General features: G+C 28.5%; 1 long non-coding RNA gene across 1 annotated transcript; it reads left to right on the forward strand.

Annotated features, from left to right (window-relative positions):
• Positions 1-10,303: 10,303 nt before the first annotated feature.
• LOC107437688 (uncharacterized) lies at positions 10,304-16,652 on the forward strand. Its single transcript, XR_001583282.3, has 2 exons — positions 10,304-11,536; positions 16,338-16,652. It is a non-coding gene; the product is annotated as an uncharacterized lncRNA (long non-coding RNA).
• Positions 16,653-16,715: the final 63 nt, after the last annotated feature.

A 16,715-nucleotide genomic window follows, 5' to 3' on the forward strand; every position in this document is an offset into this window, starting at 1 on the left:
TTTGTTTCATTCAATTTTCTATTAATTATATCTGAATGTTCTAAAGGAATTTTTAATGTAGAATTTTCTAAAAAATGTGAAGTTCATGAACATTGCATAAAAGTAAAATAAAACATAATATACTGGGTTTTATATGTTGATTTCATTATTTTTTTTTCTATTTTTTTACATAAACGGAAAAGCCTATTGATAGTATTTAAGTCAGTATTATTCAAAAATTACTTACTGGATGTTTAATGTATGACTCTTGTCCTAATTTTCTTAGTTTAAATCATCTTTTACACAATTTTTCAACGTAAACTTTTGAACCTTTTCTTATAGATCGTTTTCTTTTTCAAGAAACATTGTTATGAAAAAGTAAGTCAGTCTGACAATGGTACATTGAGGATTTGATGATTACAAAAGTTTTAAAATGATTTAAATAGATTGTAGATACACTATATAGTTGAAACTGGGCAAGTGCAAGAGAAAAGATATTACTTAAAAAAAATTTCTTCATTTTAAATATGCATTGCAAAATTTAATCAAAATGTTCTGTTGGACGAATGTTTTTATGTAATCCTAAACAATTGAAATTCCTTTGTAAAATTATTTTGAAACACTTTTTTGATTTAACCCTTTTCTGGCCAATCACAGTTTGTGACTCCATTTTTAGGACTATTATTCATGTGAGTCATTTGATGTACAAGTTTTCTCTTTGTTTTACAAATTATTTATTTTGCATTACAAAAAGTATCATATTAAATTTTATACATTTTCTTTTTTTTTTCCAATACATATAATCACATGTCTGAGTTTTTTCAATTATTAGAAACCAATATTTTTCATGAAATGAGCCAAATTAAATTTTTATCTATATTTTTTTGATGTATTATCTTTGAGATACTTATTTTGCAATTATTGCATATTACTTCCTATTGATAAATAAATTATTACTCTATGATAGAAAGGGGTTATGCTAATAAGATAGATGGATTTTTACCATTGGTGTTCTTTTAGTTTAAAAAACATCAAATTTTAGTAAAAATACCTATGAAATATAATTGAGCCTATAAAAAGAGAGAGAGGAAGAGTATTATGAGTAATCACTTTAAGTTAGAAACAAAAAAGGAGCAAAAACGAAATTCTAAAAATATTTATGCTATCAAAACAGCATTTCATCAGGAGACGCACTGTCTGCTTACATACTGGAGCCATTCTGTAGTCAGATGTTAAATGAAGAGCTGACTGTGCCTTAAGACCTCTTAATGGATAAACTAAATAAGAAAATGCAACCAAATATTGAAATGAGAAGTTTAATAAATATATAATGTGGAAATATTGAAATATATTTATCAAGAACATTTTATAGACAAAGTTGAGGATAATTTGATGAATAAAAGTAAAAGAAAAAATTTATTAGTAAAGGTTTTTATTAGTTGATGATGACAGTTGAGGCTGCTGATTTCCAGAACTAGTTTAATAACTCCGGAAAATATTATGTGAATTACATACCCATATGATGAATTTCGAACTGTCCACTACCTGCCATAATGCATTTCTCTACTCGGCTGTAAAAATTTCAGTAATCTTTCAATGTGTAAATTTCAACAATCTTCAAACCGAAATCAAAATTTTCTTTGTGCCTAACTTCATCAAATTTATCTTCAAAGCTAGCACCCAGATTTTTTTTTTTTTTTTGTGGTGGTTATTTATTTTCAATGAAAGCAGCAAGATTTTTCTGGTGTGTACTTCTTATTTGTCTTCAATACTGGTATCCAAATTTTCATTATGTCTTCTATTTCTTCAAATTTTGTTTCTTTAAAAAAAAATTTCATTTTTGAAGGTTGTGATTCTTAATGAATTATCATACTTTTTTACTTGCTGCAGACTTTTTCATGTTTAAAGAGTTGAAAAATTCAGTAAAGGAACAAGATTTGAAGATGTAGCAGAAATCAAGAAAACTTCATCAGAAAATATGGAGTATAGAATGGAGATTAAGAACATGTAAGACTAAACTTTCCATTAGGGAAATTTATAAGTTGTTTCTAAAATGTTATCAGCCGAGTAGAGAAGTGTATCACAGCAAGTTACATAGAACATATAAATTGTATGTATTATAACTCGTAAAATATTTTAGAGGATTATTACATCAGTTCTATAAATTAATAATGTCAAGTATCAGTTAGAAGAAAATGGAAATTGTGGTGAATGTTATTCTAGGGGTAGTGTTTAAAAAACTGAAAATATCTAAACAAGGAGATATGAAACTTATAGAAAATTTTTAGAAAGATTTTCACATTGTGTTAAGTTACATTTTTCTGTATTTATTTTGTTAAAATCTAAAAGAAATTCTTTATAATTGTTTTTTTAAAAAAATAATTTCTTCACCATTCTTATGTTTTAAAATTTTTAAAAAAATGTAAGGAAGCAGAATGTAAAGTATCTAGTAAATTTGTGATACAAACCCTTCATCTATTCTTTTTTTTTTTTTAATTCATATACTGACAATCCCCTGTTCTGTTGCAGTCTCAAATAATCTATAATAAAAATTATGGTGTATCCAAATTATTCTCAATTATTTGTATAATCAATTGAATAAAAAAGAAAACGATCTAGAAATGTATTGTTTGCTGAGTTGTGTAAAGGGAATTTTTGTTTCTTACTAAGTACAAATTGAGCCACAAAGTTTTTCCGCAGATGGTGCTGCTGGTTAAAAAAAAACTATAATGCGATGTTTTCTTCCCTGCATGTTAGACCATTACAATTATATTATATGCATATTAGATTGTTTTGTTTTTCTCCTGCTTAGCAGTGCCATATATTGACAAACTTTATAACTAATTTTGAAGCTTGGTAAGAATAAGAAAACTAGTTTCCTTACAAATCTGTCTTCAGTTTTTCTTTAGTTAACTTTCCAGATTGTTTATCATTTTTTTGGACACTCTTGACTTCTAAAAGTGTGTTGGTTGGGTTTTGAATCACCCTATTTATGTACAGCCTCTTGCACTAGATGTTTACTGCAAGCTTTTTAATTAAAAATAATACATTATGTTTTCAAATTGCATATAAATATATCGGTATAACTATAGCACGTTTTTGTTGTTAGTTTCTTATTATTGGTTTTGTTTTCTTATAACCTTTTTTTGTTTTCTGTACCTACAGCTTAAATTACATTTTGAGATGACTTTTAGTCAAATTTGCTGTTAGATCTGTTCATGATTAATGATTAAATTATTCGGTTATGATCTCTAACAAAAGCACATTGTTTTTTAATAACAAAAACCTCTCTGTATAAAATGTCAACAAATAAAATGTGTATATTTTGTATATAAAAGAATTTTAAAAGAAGTGGTTTAAAATTATTTATTGTAAAACACAATAATTATTGTTAAAATATTTCGATCGTTGTGTGTATTTCTGAAAATTAAGATGTGTTGTGTTTTTTTTATCTCATTAACAAATCTCTTTCAAGACTCTCAAAAAGAACCAACGATGTGAGAAAGAAATTAAAAGAAAATGGAAGAAAGAATGATTTGCTGCGTTCTACTTAAGAAGCCAGAAAGTTCTTTTCGCCAAGTTTCAAAATTAAGTACAAAGCTGTTTAAGAGATGGTGCTGTTAACTGATAAAAAACTATAAAACAAATTCTTAAAATAACTACGATTTACAACTACAATCTGTAACAATGTGGTACAGTCTGGAAACATAATTAACTGATTCCTTTGGAATTATTTTAGAAGAGCTGGTGTGTTTCTGACAACATTTTCTTAATTTTTTTGAGTGAGTCAACAGCCCCATATGTCATCTGCCTGATCTTTGTATTTAAAACTCTTTTTTTTTTTTTAAAGAAAACTTAGTGAAGAAACATTAGTTTCCTTAGCAGAACGCAGCAGACTATTTTTGTTTCATTCAATTTTCGTTGTTTGATTTTTTAAATTTTAATTAATTTTCGGAACACACAATAATAGTGTCACATTTATTAACCAGTCGTACCAGTTGTGCTTCTCCCATCTATGTTTAGACAGGGTGGCCACCCACCTGGAAAACCTTGAAAACCTGGAATTATCAGGGAATTTTTTTATACTGGAAAAAACCTGGAAATATCAGGGAAATTTGGATAAAAACCTGGAAAAATCAGGGATTTTTAAAGAAAAGCTGGAAATTTTTCTTTGATGATTTTTCAAATTTCACTAATTTAAATTATTTGCTAATTTTCTTAATTTAAATTATTTCATCCATTATACCCACTTTTTTTTAACGGAAATGTATCGCCAAACAGTTGAAATATCATCAACTTAGCGATACTTTGCTTGCATCAAAATTTGCTCCATTATAGTTCTGTTAAACTAGAATGCCATATAAAATTCTTCCACGGTTGCTAAACAAATGTGCAAACTTTTGACCGCTATGGGAATTTAGGAAAATTTAGGTAAGATTCTGGTGGAAAAAGGGAATTAGGATATTAGCTTCTGTTTTTAAATTCTGTCCTTGGGCTAAATCCATTTATGGCTCAAGTTTGTTCCGATGCTTTGGTGGTTATTTTTTTTCTCTATTTTGACAAAATATTTTTGTATTTTTAACTTTATAAAATTCTCCAAAAATTAGTTGGTTATAATTTTATGATAATAGATTTTATATCGCACTCTTTTTCTGAAAGCTTTTCTACTCCTATTCAAAGAAATCTGTGAATTATTTTTTCTGAGCAAACCAACCAATCACACATTTTTTTACAATCACTAACAGCAATGTTTGTCGACAAATTGTTACAATTGTTGCATTAATGCTAATTTTTTCTATTTCATTTTAACCTCTTATAACATATTTTAATTTTAAACAAAAAAGGCTCCTTTGTTGGTCAATATATGATTTTTGATTCAAAATTTTGTGCCAAAACATTAAAAAATAAATAAAAAATCTTGAAAATTGTCAAAATAAATTATTTTTTTCAAGATGATATGTTAAAAAAATAACATTTTGAATAAAATATTTTATAATATAGACACTTTTCTTGTACACATCCTATACTTTATAAGAAAAAAGAAACAAAAACCTGGAAATTTTAAGATTTTTATCTGGAAAACCTGGAAAAATCAGAGAAATTTGAAATCTGATTTGAGTGGCCACCCTGTTAGAATACCTGTAAAATTAGAGTTGTCCAAAAAAATAAAAAATGGAACCACAGTTCTGTAAATATGACTTTACTGTGTGGTTTTAGAACTTAAACTAAAGGCCTAAAGTAAGCAGTGGTATCATGTATCAATCCAGAGGAAGGTCCGATGGAAATTGTGGAGTTAAGGAAGACAACTTTGTGTGCCCAAATTTATACAAATAAAGTAAACTTTACAAAATTAAATGGGCGCATTAAACTTACGTATTTAATATTTCTTGATATTATAACATTCATGTAACACCTTTATTTGTTAGATTTTGCAGATTTGACCTTTTATTTCTTAAAATAGCATTTCAGTGCTTTTAAGTTAAGCGAATTTGACAGATCCATATCAGTGGCGCACTCAGAAAATCATTCTAAAGGGGGGGGGTAAAATTGATAATCTTAGTATTATTTTTCAAGAATGTTGAACACTGAATTATTTAAATAATATTTTAAGAGCTGTGGTGGCTCAGGGGATAAAGCGTTCTCCTGCCAATGAGGTGAACCGGGTTCGAATACCAGGGATGCACCGACCGCAGTGCTAACGTAAAATATCCTCAGTGGTAAACGGATAATGGATTAGAATCCCCTTGACATCAGGCTAACCGTGGGAGGTTTTCGTGGTTTTCCTTTCCATGTAACGCAAATGCGGGTTAGTTCCATCAAAAATTTCTCCCAACACTTGATTCAGGAGTTACCTGGTCTTCTGGATTGGGTTCAAAATTACAAGGCTATGTAGTTGAACATGGGAAGATGTAAATCCTAAATTGGGCAATTGTTCAACGGTCATTAAAAAAATATTGTAATAAATAAAAATAATGCCTTTAAACTGATAATTATTTCTTATCACTAACAAAATTGTTATGCAATTAAAAAATTGATTATTAATTTACATAGTTAACATGTAAGTTAACATACAAAGCATGTAGATTGGGTAAAAATGAATAAAAAATTTCATCCTTTCATTTTTCACCCTAGTCTTATGTCCATTTTCCTTTGCCTTCCGATCAGATGATTCAGAACATCCTCTTCCGAAAATGTTATGTCTTTATGAAAGAACAGTGCAGAAAAAAAAATACTCTGAATAACTTTTAATCTAATGATCGGTTTTTCGGTCACTAAGACTAAATGATTCAAAGAGGTAATCTCAAATATGCAAATTAATATGTGCCATTTATGTTACGATATTTTAAGTTACAAAATCAGCCACAAAAGCGTACTTTCTCTGAATGAATACCTTTTTCTTTGGACGGATTCCTTACCCTCAAAATATATTTGGGTAGCCGCAATCTGAGAAATATGGTATAGTTTAGTCAAGAGGAGACGGTCCAACGATTGGACCACTTGAAGGTAATTTCACTTTATGCGTAATTTGCGAGAAATTAAGAAAGGCTTAATCTCGAGAAATTAAGCAAATTGAAAATGTTTGGCACACAATTATAAAATTCGCTTATCCAAAGATAATTCAAGTCAAAAAATAATTTTTTTATCATTTTTTAAACAGTTGATCCTGTGCATGTTTAATTACACCAAAGAAGCCATGCTTCTTTTTCTTTATGGGCATTTTCAAAATAGTTTGTTTCCATCCCTTAAAAAAAATGAAAAAGATTTTTTTTAAAAAAAGCTGGTCGAACGTTTATGATATGTTCTGTTTGAAGATCATTTACTCGTTCTCAAATAAAAATTGCTCTAAGGTATTTTTTTTATATATATTTTTATAGAGAGAGAGAGAGATGAATTTCAGATAATCAAATTAATAATAAAGAGAAATACCTCGCTGAGATTTTTAGGGGGGGGGGGACTCAGAAAACCCTATCCTAGGTGCGCCACTGATGCCTAAATATTTACACTGGCCACAATGCGCAGTGCGTCGAAAAAAGAAGAAAGACTGAATTGTTTTTTATCTAATGATCGGATCTTAACAGTCCAGGTTAGGACTAATGAATGTGAGTTGACGATATTTTAAGTTACGAAATCAGACAAAACCGTTCTTTCTCTGAATAAACATTTATTTCTTTTTGTTGACAGATTTGAATTTCTGAAAAATTTGTTTATCCAAAGATAATCCATACAAAAAAAAAACTTTGTGTTTTTATTATTTTATTTAACAATAGTTGAAAAAAGAATTTAATTGTAAGGTATACAAATTTTTACATCATTTTAAAGGTTGTAATTTTAAGGGCGAAATTTGAACGTGATTGGTCGAATAGTTCCTGAGAAACTGAATGTTAAATAATACGAATTTTTTAAAATTTAATTTCTCAGGAACTATTCTACTGATTTCTTTCAAATTTTGTATTTTGCTTTACAAAATTACATCGTTTAAAATGACCTAAAAATTTGTGTATCTTACTATTCGCATTTTTATTCAATTATTATAAAAAAATATTTACTTATCAAAAATTATTTTTTGCATGGAATCATCTTTAGGTGAACGGATTCTACAATTTTGTGCAAAAATTATTCGATTCGCTTAAAAAAATCTCGATTTAAGGGGAAATATGCAAAAAGTATAATTAACATTACATGACCTGACTTTTGCCCGTTTTCCTGACCAAACTATTGGGACTATAATATTTCCCGGATTGCGGGGGGGGAGGCTGGGAATCCAAAAAAAAGTTCGTTTATTCAGAGAAAGTGCCTTTTTGGGTCTGATTTCGTAACTTAAAATATCGTCTGCGCAAATTAATTAGCATATTTAAGATCATCCTCTGGAACTATTGTGTTTGAGTGAGTCCTCATGAAAATTCGATCATTTGATGAAGATTTATTTTTTAAAAAAAAATCGTTTTTCCCTCTTTTTTTTAAAAAAAAAAAATTTTTTTTTGTTCATGATACACTAAATATGACAACAATGACCATCATAATAATTATTATTTGTTTTAACTTTAATTATATTTTTAAAAAGAGGGCCTCATAATATCAGAAAGAAAACTACCTGAATGCCCATTCTTCCTACAGGAGAGAAAAATAAATAATCACTAATTCGGTATTAACACAAGGTAAACATAAACAAAACTGAAAAACGTATACGGGCACAATAAAATAATTTCAATTTTTATATCATTACTATTCCCTTTCCTTTGGTTTTACGTTATATAAAGTTCATAACATCAAAATAAAGATAAATTATATTCGATTTCGATATCCTTTGGCACGATGCTATTTCTCTTTACAAACTCATAGTTCAAATTTACCTCAATCAAGTAATTGTTATCTTCAGTGTCTGGAACTCTCCCGCAGTGGTTGTATGCAAGCTATTTGACACAGGCCAATGGAAGGTCAGTAAGTGCCGCAGAGGGGTGTCGTTCCCCAAGCTTGAAGGTTAGGGGGATAAAGGATAAAGACCATAAAGACCCTTTCGCAGTGACTCTGGACTAAAAAAGAGGTTAGTAGCTCTTTAAGAAAGGAGTGAATTACTGTGTAAAAATATTATCTTTATATATATATAATATATATTTAATCAAGAGGACATAATGAATATTTTAATGAAACTTAACTACTCAGATTGCTCTTACTCGACGTACATCCTTAACACGCAAGTTTTAAATAAACACTACTCATTTGAAAACGTTTGGAATTAAAATTAATAAATTTATTAGATAAAATATATATATATGAACATTGAATTAAGAAAAACATTTGTTTCCATTCATTATAAAACGGTATCAATGGACTGTTAGTAATGAACTTAGTGCTCACTAACAAAATCTCACTAACTCACTCAAATTACTCACTAACAAAATCTGTCTACGTACTTAAAATATTTTTCGATCTGGCAGTCGGCAGAAATTACCTGTGAAAAAGGTTTCAATGTAAAAGAGGAAGCCATAAGGGAAATTTCTAGGGGGGGAAACTAGACAAAAAAATAAATAAAGCTATCAAATAAAACCAAGAGTAAGAAACATTACGCTTTCTATCTGACTTTTTTCTTTTAAATTTATTTATTTAAAAAATGAAAACACCTGCCTTTTTAAAATCGTGCTAATAAATAAATGAAATAAAAATCGAACTCTATTAGCCTGGTGGAACGCTGCAATGCCAGGCAAAACGCTACTGAATTGCATACAAAAGATATTAACAATTGAATCGATCGTTAAATTCATATAATAACTATAGAGGTGCTTTTTAGTTAAATGCTTTTTTTGTAAAAGCACCTTTATAGAAATCGCATGAATTTGAATTTGACGACCAATTTAATTCGGGTCATTGAACCATCATTTAATATAATAATATGTATTGTAATATTCATAATTATAATTATTATAATTTTAAAAATAATAATAAATAAAAAGTAATAATATTTAGTAATATCTATTATAGAGGTGTTTCTTAATTCGGTTATTTTCTTGCAAAAGAACTGCATCCAAATCAACGGGTAAAAAAGCACCTTTATAGAAATCGCATGAATTTGAAGACCAATTTAATTCGGATCAGTGATTAACGTGATTAATTAAAGTAATTTTAAAAATAATAAAAAAAAATTTCTAATATTCAATGAAATATTAATAATAGTAATTAATAATATTTATGCAAGTGATATTATAGATATTATTAAATTAGCTATTAATTAATTAAAATTAATTATTAAACGAACCCTTTAAATAAGGGTTAATTTAAAGTTTACAGAAAGGAGCCTTCCTCACTTCATACTATTTAACAAAGCGTTTGGTAAACTGAAGCAGTTCTAAAATTATCCTAAATTTCAATAATTACTCTTATTTGTGTTATTGGTATAATATTATACAAATAATACTTATTCAAGTGTGTATTGTATTTTTAAATTGAAATATAATTTAGCATTTTTAACTCCCTCCCAAGTTACTATTGTAAATTGATACATCTTCTCTACATATATAAGAACGAAAGTCTATCTGGACGAATGTTCTCTAATAACTCAAGAACAAAGACATCAATGTAAATCATGCTTTTTTTTAAATAGTAGTAGTTTGAAAATTTTAAAACATGGTGATTTGTGGACCATTTTTCCGGCGTTATGTTGTTATAGCACAGCATCGAAAATACGAAATTTCATTGAAGAAAAAAAATTTAAAAGTGAAAACATTCACTGATGAAAAAGAAATTAAAACAAAAGATTAAAACGTGCGCTGTCGTAGAAACAGCATTTTTACAAAACATTAAAAATATGAAGACGAAACTGCTAGAAAAAATTAAATATCCTTGAAACTCGCAAAATGTTTAGATTAGAGCAGCGATGGCTCAGGGGATAGAGCGTTCGCGAACCGGGTTCGAATACCAGAGATGACTGGTCGATACGAATTTCGCTTCCCGCTTGCACCGACCACAGTGCTCAGTGCTGACATGAAATATCCTCAGTAGTAGACGGATCATGGGTTAGAATCCCCTTGCCGTCAGGCTAACCGTTAGAGGTTCTCGTGATCTTCCTCTCCATGTAACGCAAATGCGGGTTAGCTCCATCATGAAACACTCCACGAAGGCTAATTTCTCCCAACACTCGATCCAGGAGTTCCCTTGTCTTCTGGATTGGGTTCAAAACGACAAGGCTACGGAGTTGAACATTAATAGTCGTAAACCCATAAAATTGGATCGGCTGTTTAATGACGGTTATAAAAAATAATTTTTTAGATCAGAGCCGTGGTGGCTCAGGAAACAGAAAGCTCGCCTCCCAATGAGATGAACCAGGTTCGAATCCCACTGAAGGCTGGTTAATTCGAATTCCGCACCCGGCTCGCACCGACCACAGTATTAGCGTTAAATATCCTTAGTGGTGGATGGATTATGGGTTAGAGTCCTCATGCCGTCAGCCTAACTGTGGGATATTTTCGTGGTTTTCCTCTCCATGGAACGCAAGTACATATTAGTTCTATCAAAAAATTCTCCAAGAAGGATCATGAGGACGTAATCATTATTCATTTCAACAGCTATCATTCCATAAGCTTCTGCACTTTTTGTTTACAATTAGACTGTCCCTTAAATGTTTTGTACCCCTGTCGTCTGAATCTGTAAATTGATTCAGATCATGGTGGAATTAGTTTAATTTATTGATTTCAGATCTATTTTCATTCCTATTTAATAGTTCTTACAGGAATGAGAACAGTCCAACAGCATAAGGAAATTTCTCTTATTAACACACATGTTATCTTCCTCCAAAGATACTTTTTCATTCATGTTTTTATGGTAAAGAAATAGGAAAGATGGTATTCATGCCCTTGTTCATTTTGAATATTCTTGTTGTCAAAAGTACAATGAATGATGGACTTACATTCAAAGAAACTTCAACAATGCAAATATGAGCGTGTGCAATACCTACCGCAGTTAGCAGTTATACTGGTTTTCGTTTTAGTTGTACAGCGTTAAAAAATTGTAGCTGGTACTCGGCACATGTTGCCTTTTTACAACGGAGTTACTCTTAAGAATCATGGTAAGATTTTTTTTTTAAAACTTTTTTATGTCTTTTATTTGCTTAATTTCGATCGATGTTTCAAAAAATTTCAAGTCTTGATTGACAGCCCATGATACCACGTGGAAACAAATGATGTCCGTCATTTTCACGTACTAAGTGTCAATCTTAGTGGTTTCTGGGGGTGACCTTAAATATGCTAATTATTAAGTTACGATATCGGACACAAAAACGAACTTTTTCTGATTAAACATATATATTTTTTTACATGTTCAAATTCTTAACCTTCAAAATATAAGGAGTAGCCGCAGTCTGGGAAATGTGGTCCCCATAGTTTGGTCAGGAGAGCGATTCAAAGTTCGAACCCCTTGATGTTAATTTCACGTTTTGTGTTTTTAGTCATATTTTTGAAACTAATTAGGCAATTTTTAAAAAAAATTTAACCCACTCAAAAAACCCGTTTACCCAAAGATAATTCCATGCAAAAAATAACTTTAAATAATTTTTTTGATTATTCAATTTAATTGTGGAGGGAAAAAAATTAATTATGAATTCTAACTTTTTTTATGCTATATTAATTTACGTATTTTTCTAATGCAAAATCTAAAGTTTCAACAGTTTTTATTTAGTAGAAGCCGAGAAAAATTAAAATTTATTATTTTTTAAAAAAGTAATTAGGCGACAAATATAAAATATTTAAATGCGGTGATTAATATTTAAATGTAGATAACTTACGAGAAATTTGACTTACACGCTCTAAGCGTAAAATTTCATTCTTTTTTCTTTTTTTTTTTCGTTAATTACCGATTGTTAACCCCCTTTTTAAGTTATAAAATACGGTGTTTCTTTTTTAGTCGTTTAAAAATTTATTCGCAATTTAATAAATAGATTTGAATAAAACATTTTATTGAATAAAAAACATTTTATTCAACGAATGTTGAGTTTTATAAAAGCATGTTTCTCTTGGAATGTGGTTACATCAGCTTTTTTTACAGTATTTTTTACTTTGTTCTTTCAATAACTGATAGAATTGCAATAATATATAAACGTATGCATAGATTTGGAATAATATATTTATCGATTTCGTCAATGTATATTTTATAATTATTAATACGTATACGTAGTCAACTTTTTTAAGCATCTTAAAATTCTCTACATCTTATATAACGTGTTAATCTTAAAATAATTTTTTTAATTACCTATACGCGCGTGCTTCGCAGAATTATTTTACTCACTGTTTATTTAAATTTTAATATTTCTCAAAATCTTATTCTTTACGCTACTAAGTATATTATTTTCCCATTAATATACTAATATATTGTTTTAGTACATTAATTTAGGTTTTCCTTTAAAGAAAAATTCCTTTTTAAATCATAGCAAGTTCTTATGAAAAAGGAAACAGAATTACTGCCAGCTAGGAGAGAATTAAATCTTGTTAAGAAATTTAAAATATTCTACTGATCAAAATTATTTGAAGCTATACAGCTAACTATTTACTAAGCATACTATTTTTTCGAGAAATGAAGATAAATTATTTATTGTCTTTTTTTATTATTTCGTATTTGTTTAAGTAATGAAAAGCAAATGCATATGTGTTCACAGCAAAAAGAAAAACAGTTTGCTTTCCTTCTTTTTTCATTTTTTAATGAACGAAAAGTTACGGACATGCAATATTTTGTTGACTTTCAAACTTATTCTCGTTTGCTAACTTTAAGAAAGATGCTCTTTTAAAAAGGATAATGTTGAAAAAATTTGCTTAAGAAGTTGTAAATAATATTTCTCAACCTAAGCACAATTCAAAAAAATATTGTTATGTCAGGAAAGTGCTTGATATGCCTTATTTTGTTAAACAGAAAATACTAAAAATAGTAAATTGTAAAAAGTCCAAAACCGTGCTATTTTTAGAATCATCATCTCAAACAATTCTTCTTTTTCTCACTTTAGAATTTCCTTAATGCTAAAATAAGGTATATTAAGAGATTTTTGGATAAAAAAATTATTTTATTGATGCAATTTAATATGCTTAGCAAATAGATTTAACATGCATTTTTTAAAAATTATAAATAGAAATTGTTCTTTTATTTTGCCGAAAAAATACAAGAATTTTAATATTTCTTTTATGCTCAATTGAAACGTAACTATGATTTAATTAACCCCAGAATTGAAATCTGTTTGGACGTAGCGTTTAATTGCTTGAAACAGTTAAAAACAATTAAATTTATTAAAATTATTAGAAATCAAACTTATTCTTTTATTTTGTTAAGAGCAGCAGGAAAAGTAGTGAAAAGCCCCGTTTACCATTATACTTACTATTCATACATTTAATCATATAAGCAAAGCTATAAAATAAGGGGTAAAATATAAATTCTAATAAAATATCTCCTTAAGTATACACTAAAACATATTTAGAATAGATTTTGGATTGATGAATAAAAAATACATTTTCAAAAAATTTCGAATAGGGCGGAGATTTTAACTTGTCCTAAATAATTTATTTGTAACTTCTTTGTAATGTCTTTCAGAGAAGCAGTAAATAAATATATAAATAAAACATAATAAATTTTTGAAAAAAATAGAACTAAATAAATAAATGAGTAAATAAAAATGCACTGCTTTGAATTTCTTAGTAAGTTTTTTGAATTATATATTATTATGTCTGTTTTTTTTTTCAATTTAAGAGCCATAACTATTATCTTATGTAAAACTAATTTTAATATCGCATTAAATATTTCAATGTAATACACTGTGTCATTAAATGAATAATCCCCAGAATCTAAAGATAGGAGACAATTCATTACAGAGATAATTTCATTATCTTTAAAAAATATTAAAATGTAAATAAAAGTCGACATGTTTTGAGCAGGAAAAAATATGTCATTCCCGTCTTAAGTACTTGATTTCTTCACCGCCTGTCTATATCGTGTGGAAATGCATGTTGTCCTGATTTGCCTCTCTTGCCCACAGCGGTTTTTTGGGGGGGTATTTCTTTTAACTCTCGTTTACCGCAGTTTTCTAGTTTTGTTTTTCACTTTATTTTCCATTTTTCGTGTGTAGCTTAACGTTTTCTGCTTCAAATCACTTTTGTTTCCACACTCATGTGCTTATTTTTGAGCTTTAGACTTTGTAGACCTTTATCACCATCTTCATAATTTTGAAGCAAATAAAATTTCTAAGTCCCCAGGTATACTGATTCAGTTTTTGCGAATTATTCATTCAAATCATGCAGGGAGGAGTTCATGAAATTAGCACAGTTTGTGATATGACAGAGAAAGGAGGTAACAGAAAGTGCGTATTCCACATTTTGGTTAAAATAAAAGTATTTACAATTTGAAAATTAAATATTTTTTAAAATAAGTATACATATAATAATTATTATTGTTATGCTTATAAATGTTATTAATTTAAAAAAGTCAAAGTTTAAATTGAAATTTGAAGTTTGATAAAGTATGTGCTTACGTAATGTAGAGTGACGAAAGGGGGCGGGAGTACGGTGAGGGGTGACACTTTGTGACATAAGAAGTGGTCAAAAATATTGAAAAAATATCTGTGACATAATTAATGGGTGAGTTACCTTTTAGACGAATAAGCTAAAAATGATTAAAATAAGTCACACTATAGTTTTCATTAACATGAAAATAAAAAGAACTGTTATAAATGTTATTATCAGAGAAAAATCTTTATTGATGAATTAAGGTATTTTATTTAGATTTTAAACACGCGATGGGAAATATAATGCAATTTTTTTCAATGTCTGTCATTTTTATATTTTATTTAATATATTGTTATTTTGAAAAATTATTTTTCCAAAAAATATGCTGTAACATTTTTATTGGCATTTTATTTTAAATGTTTTAATACGAACAACATTAATATAAAATAAATATTGAACTATTGCATGGAACTAAATTTAACTACAAACTTCAAAAATCATTGCTGGTTGAAATAAAAAAAGTATTAAGTGACTTAACTTTTTAAAAATAAATAAATGAATAAATAAACTCAGAATCGCTTAAACCGTTCTAAAAAACCTAATGATTCCAAGAAACAAATTTTTGGGAGCCGCTCTTTAACTATTTGAGAGGTGGTAAAATCCTAAAATTTCGATTGATGATAAATTGTGCTAGGCGAAAAATAATAAAAAATATTTGCAAATTTTTCCGTTTAATAATTTTCCATCCTTTGCGTTTTGCTGGTTACCTATTAAAATTATTTAAAACTAAAACTTTCTTTTGTGTTTGAAACCTTGTATGTCGGACCATGGTAGTAGTTTGCAGATTATAGAACACCGTGTTCTACAATCGTATACCGTATCTTAGGACATAGCTTATGTATTAATTGTGCTGCGTATACAATATATATAATATATATAAAATATATATTAAAAATTCGGAAAACAAAAAAAAATTAAAAGATATCTCTTCATCAACTCACACGGTTATATCCGAACAAATGAGTGCTTTCTAATACTGTATCTATATAGCAAATGCAAAATATATCAATACAGTAGTGTGAGAAGCACTAAAAAAAATTAAAACAAAATCGAACACATTAGATAAAAATATATCACGCAAAAAAACAGAAGATAAAATGTAAAGAAACAACAGAACATAATACAAAACGAAATCTATAAAGCGAGTAGCGAATTCAAATAAACTTACATGTACCGGAATCTTAAAATTATTTTCGTAATAAGATTGCAGATTATAAAATATGAAAATAGAAGCGCAAATAGAGACAGAAACGTAAATGAAGTTAAAAAGCGTAAATAGAGAGATTTCTATGAAATGACTCTTAATCTTATGTATACTATATTTTATTTCAGTCGCAAGAAATCAAACGAAATCAGCCCTTAGAAATGGCTGACAGAATTCACGAAGCCCAAATGAAGAAGCTGTATGGAAAAAAGGAACAATATCTCAAGGTTGTTGAAGATACAGCTCAGGTTCCCTACAATGCCTCACACAAGCCAAAATTCCATGGCAAAAAGTGAACAATTTTTTATAGTTCTGAACTGTTTGTTAGAAATAATTTGACGTACGTTTTCCTTTCTTGCGTATCTTGTACTAAGTCATTGAAAAGTGTGTAATAAAATATTGTTAAACCTAAAATAAAACGTTACTAAGATTGTCAAATTTAATTTTACTAATAATTCCTTTCATTCATACAAATAAGTCATCAACTATGTGCTCTCTCACATATT

Source organism: Parasteatoda tepidariorum, chromosome 10, assembly GCF_043381705.1.
Source record: "Parasteatoda tepidariorum isolate YZ-2023 chromosome 10, CAS_Ptep_4.0, whole genome shotgun sequence".
NCBI classification, from domain to species: domain Eukaryota; kingdom Metazoa; phylum Arthropoda; class Arachnida; order Araneae; family Theridiidae; genus Parasteatoda; species Parasteatoda tepidariorum.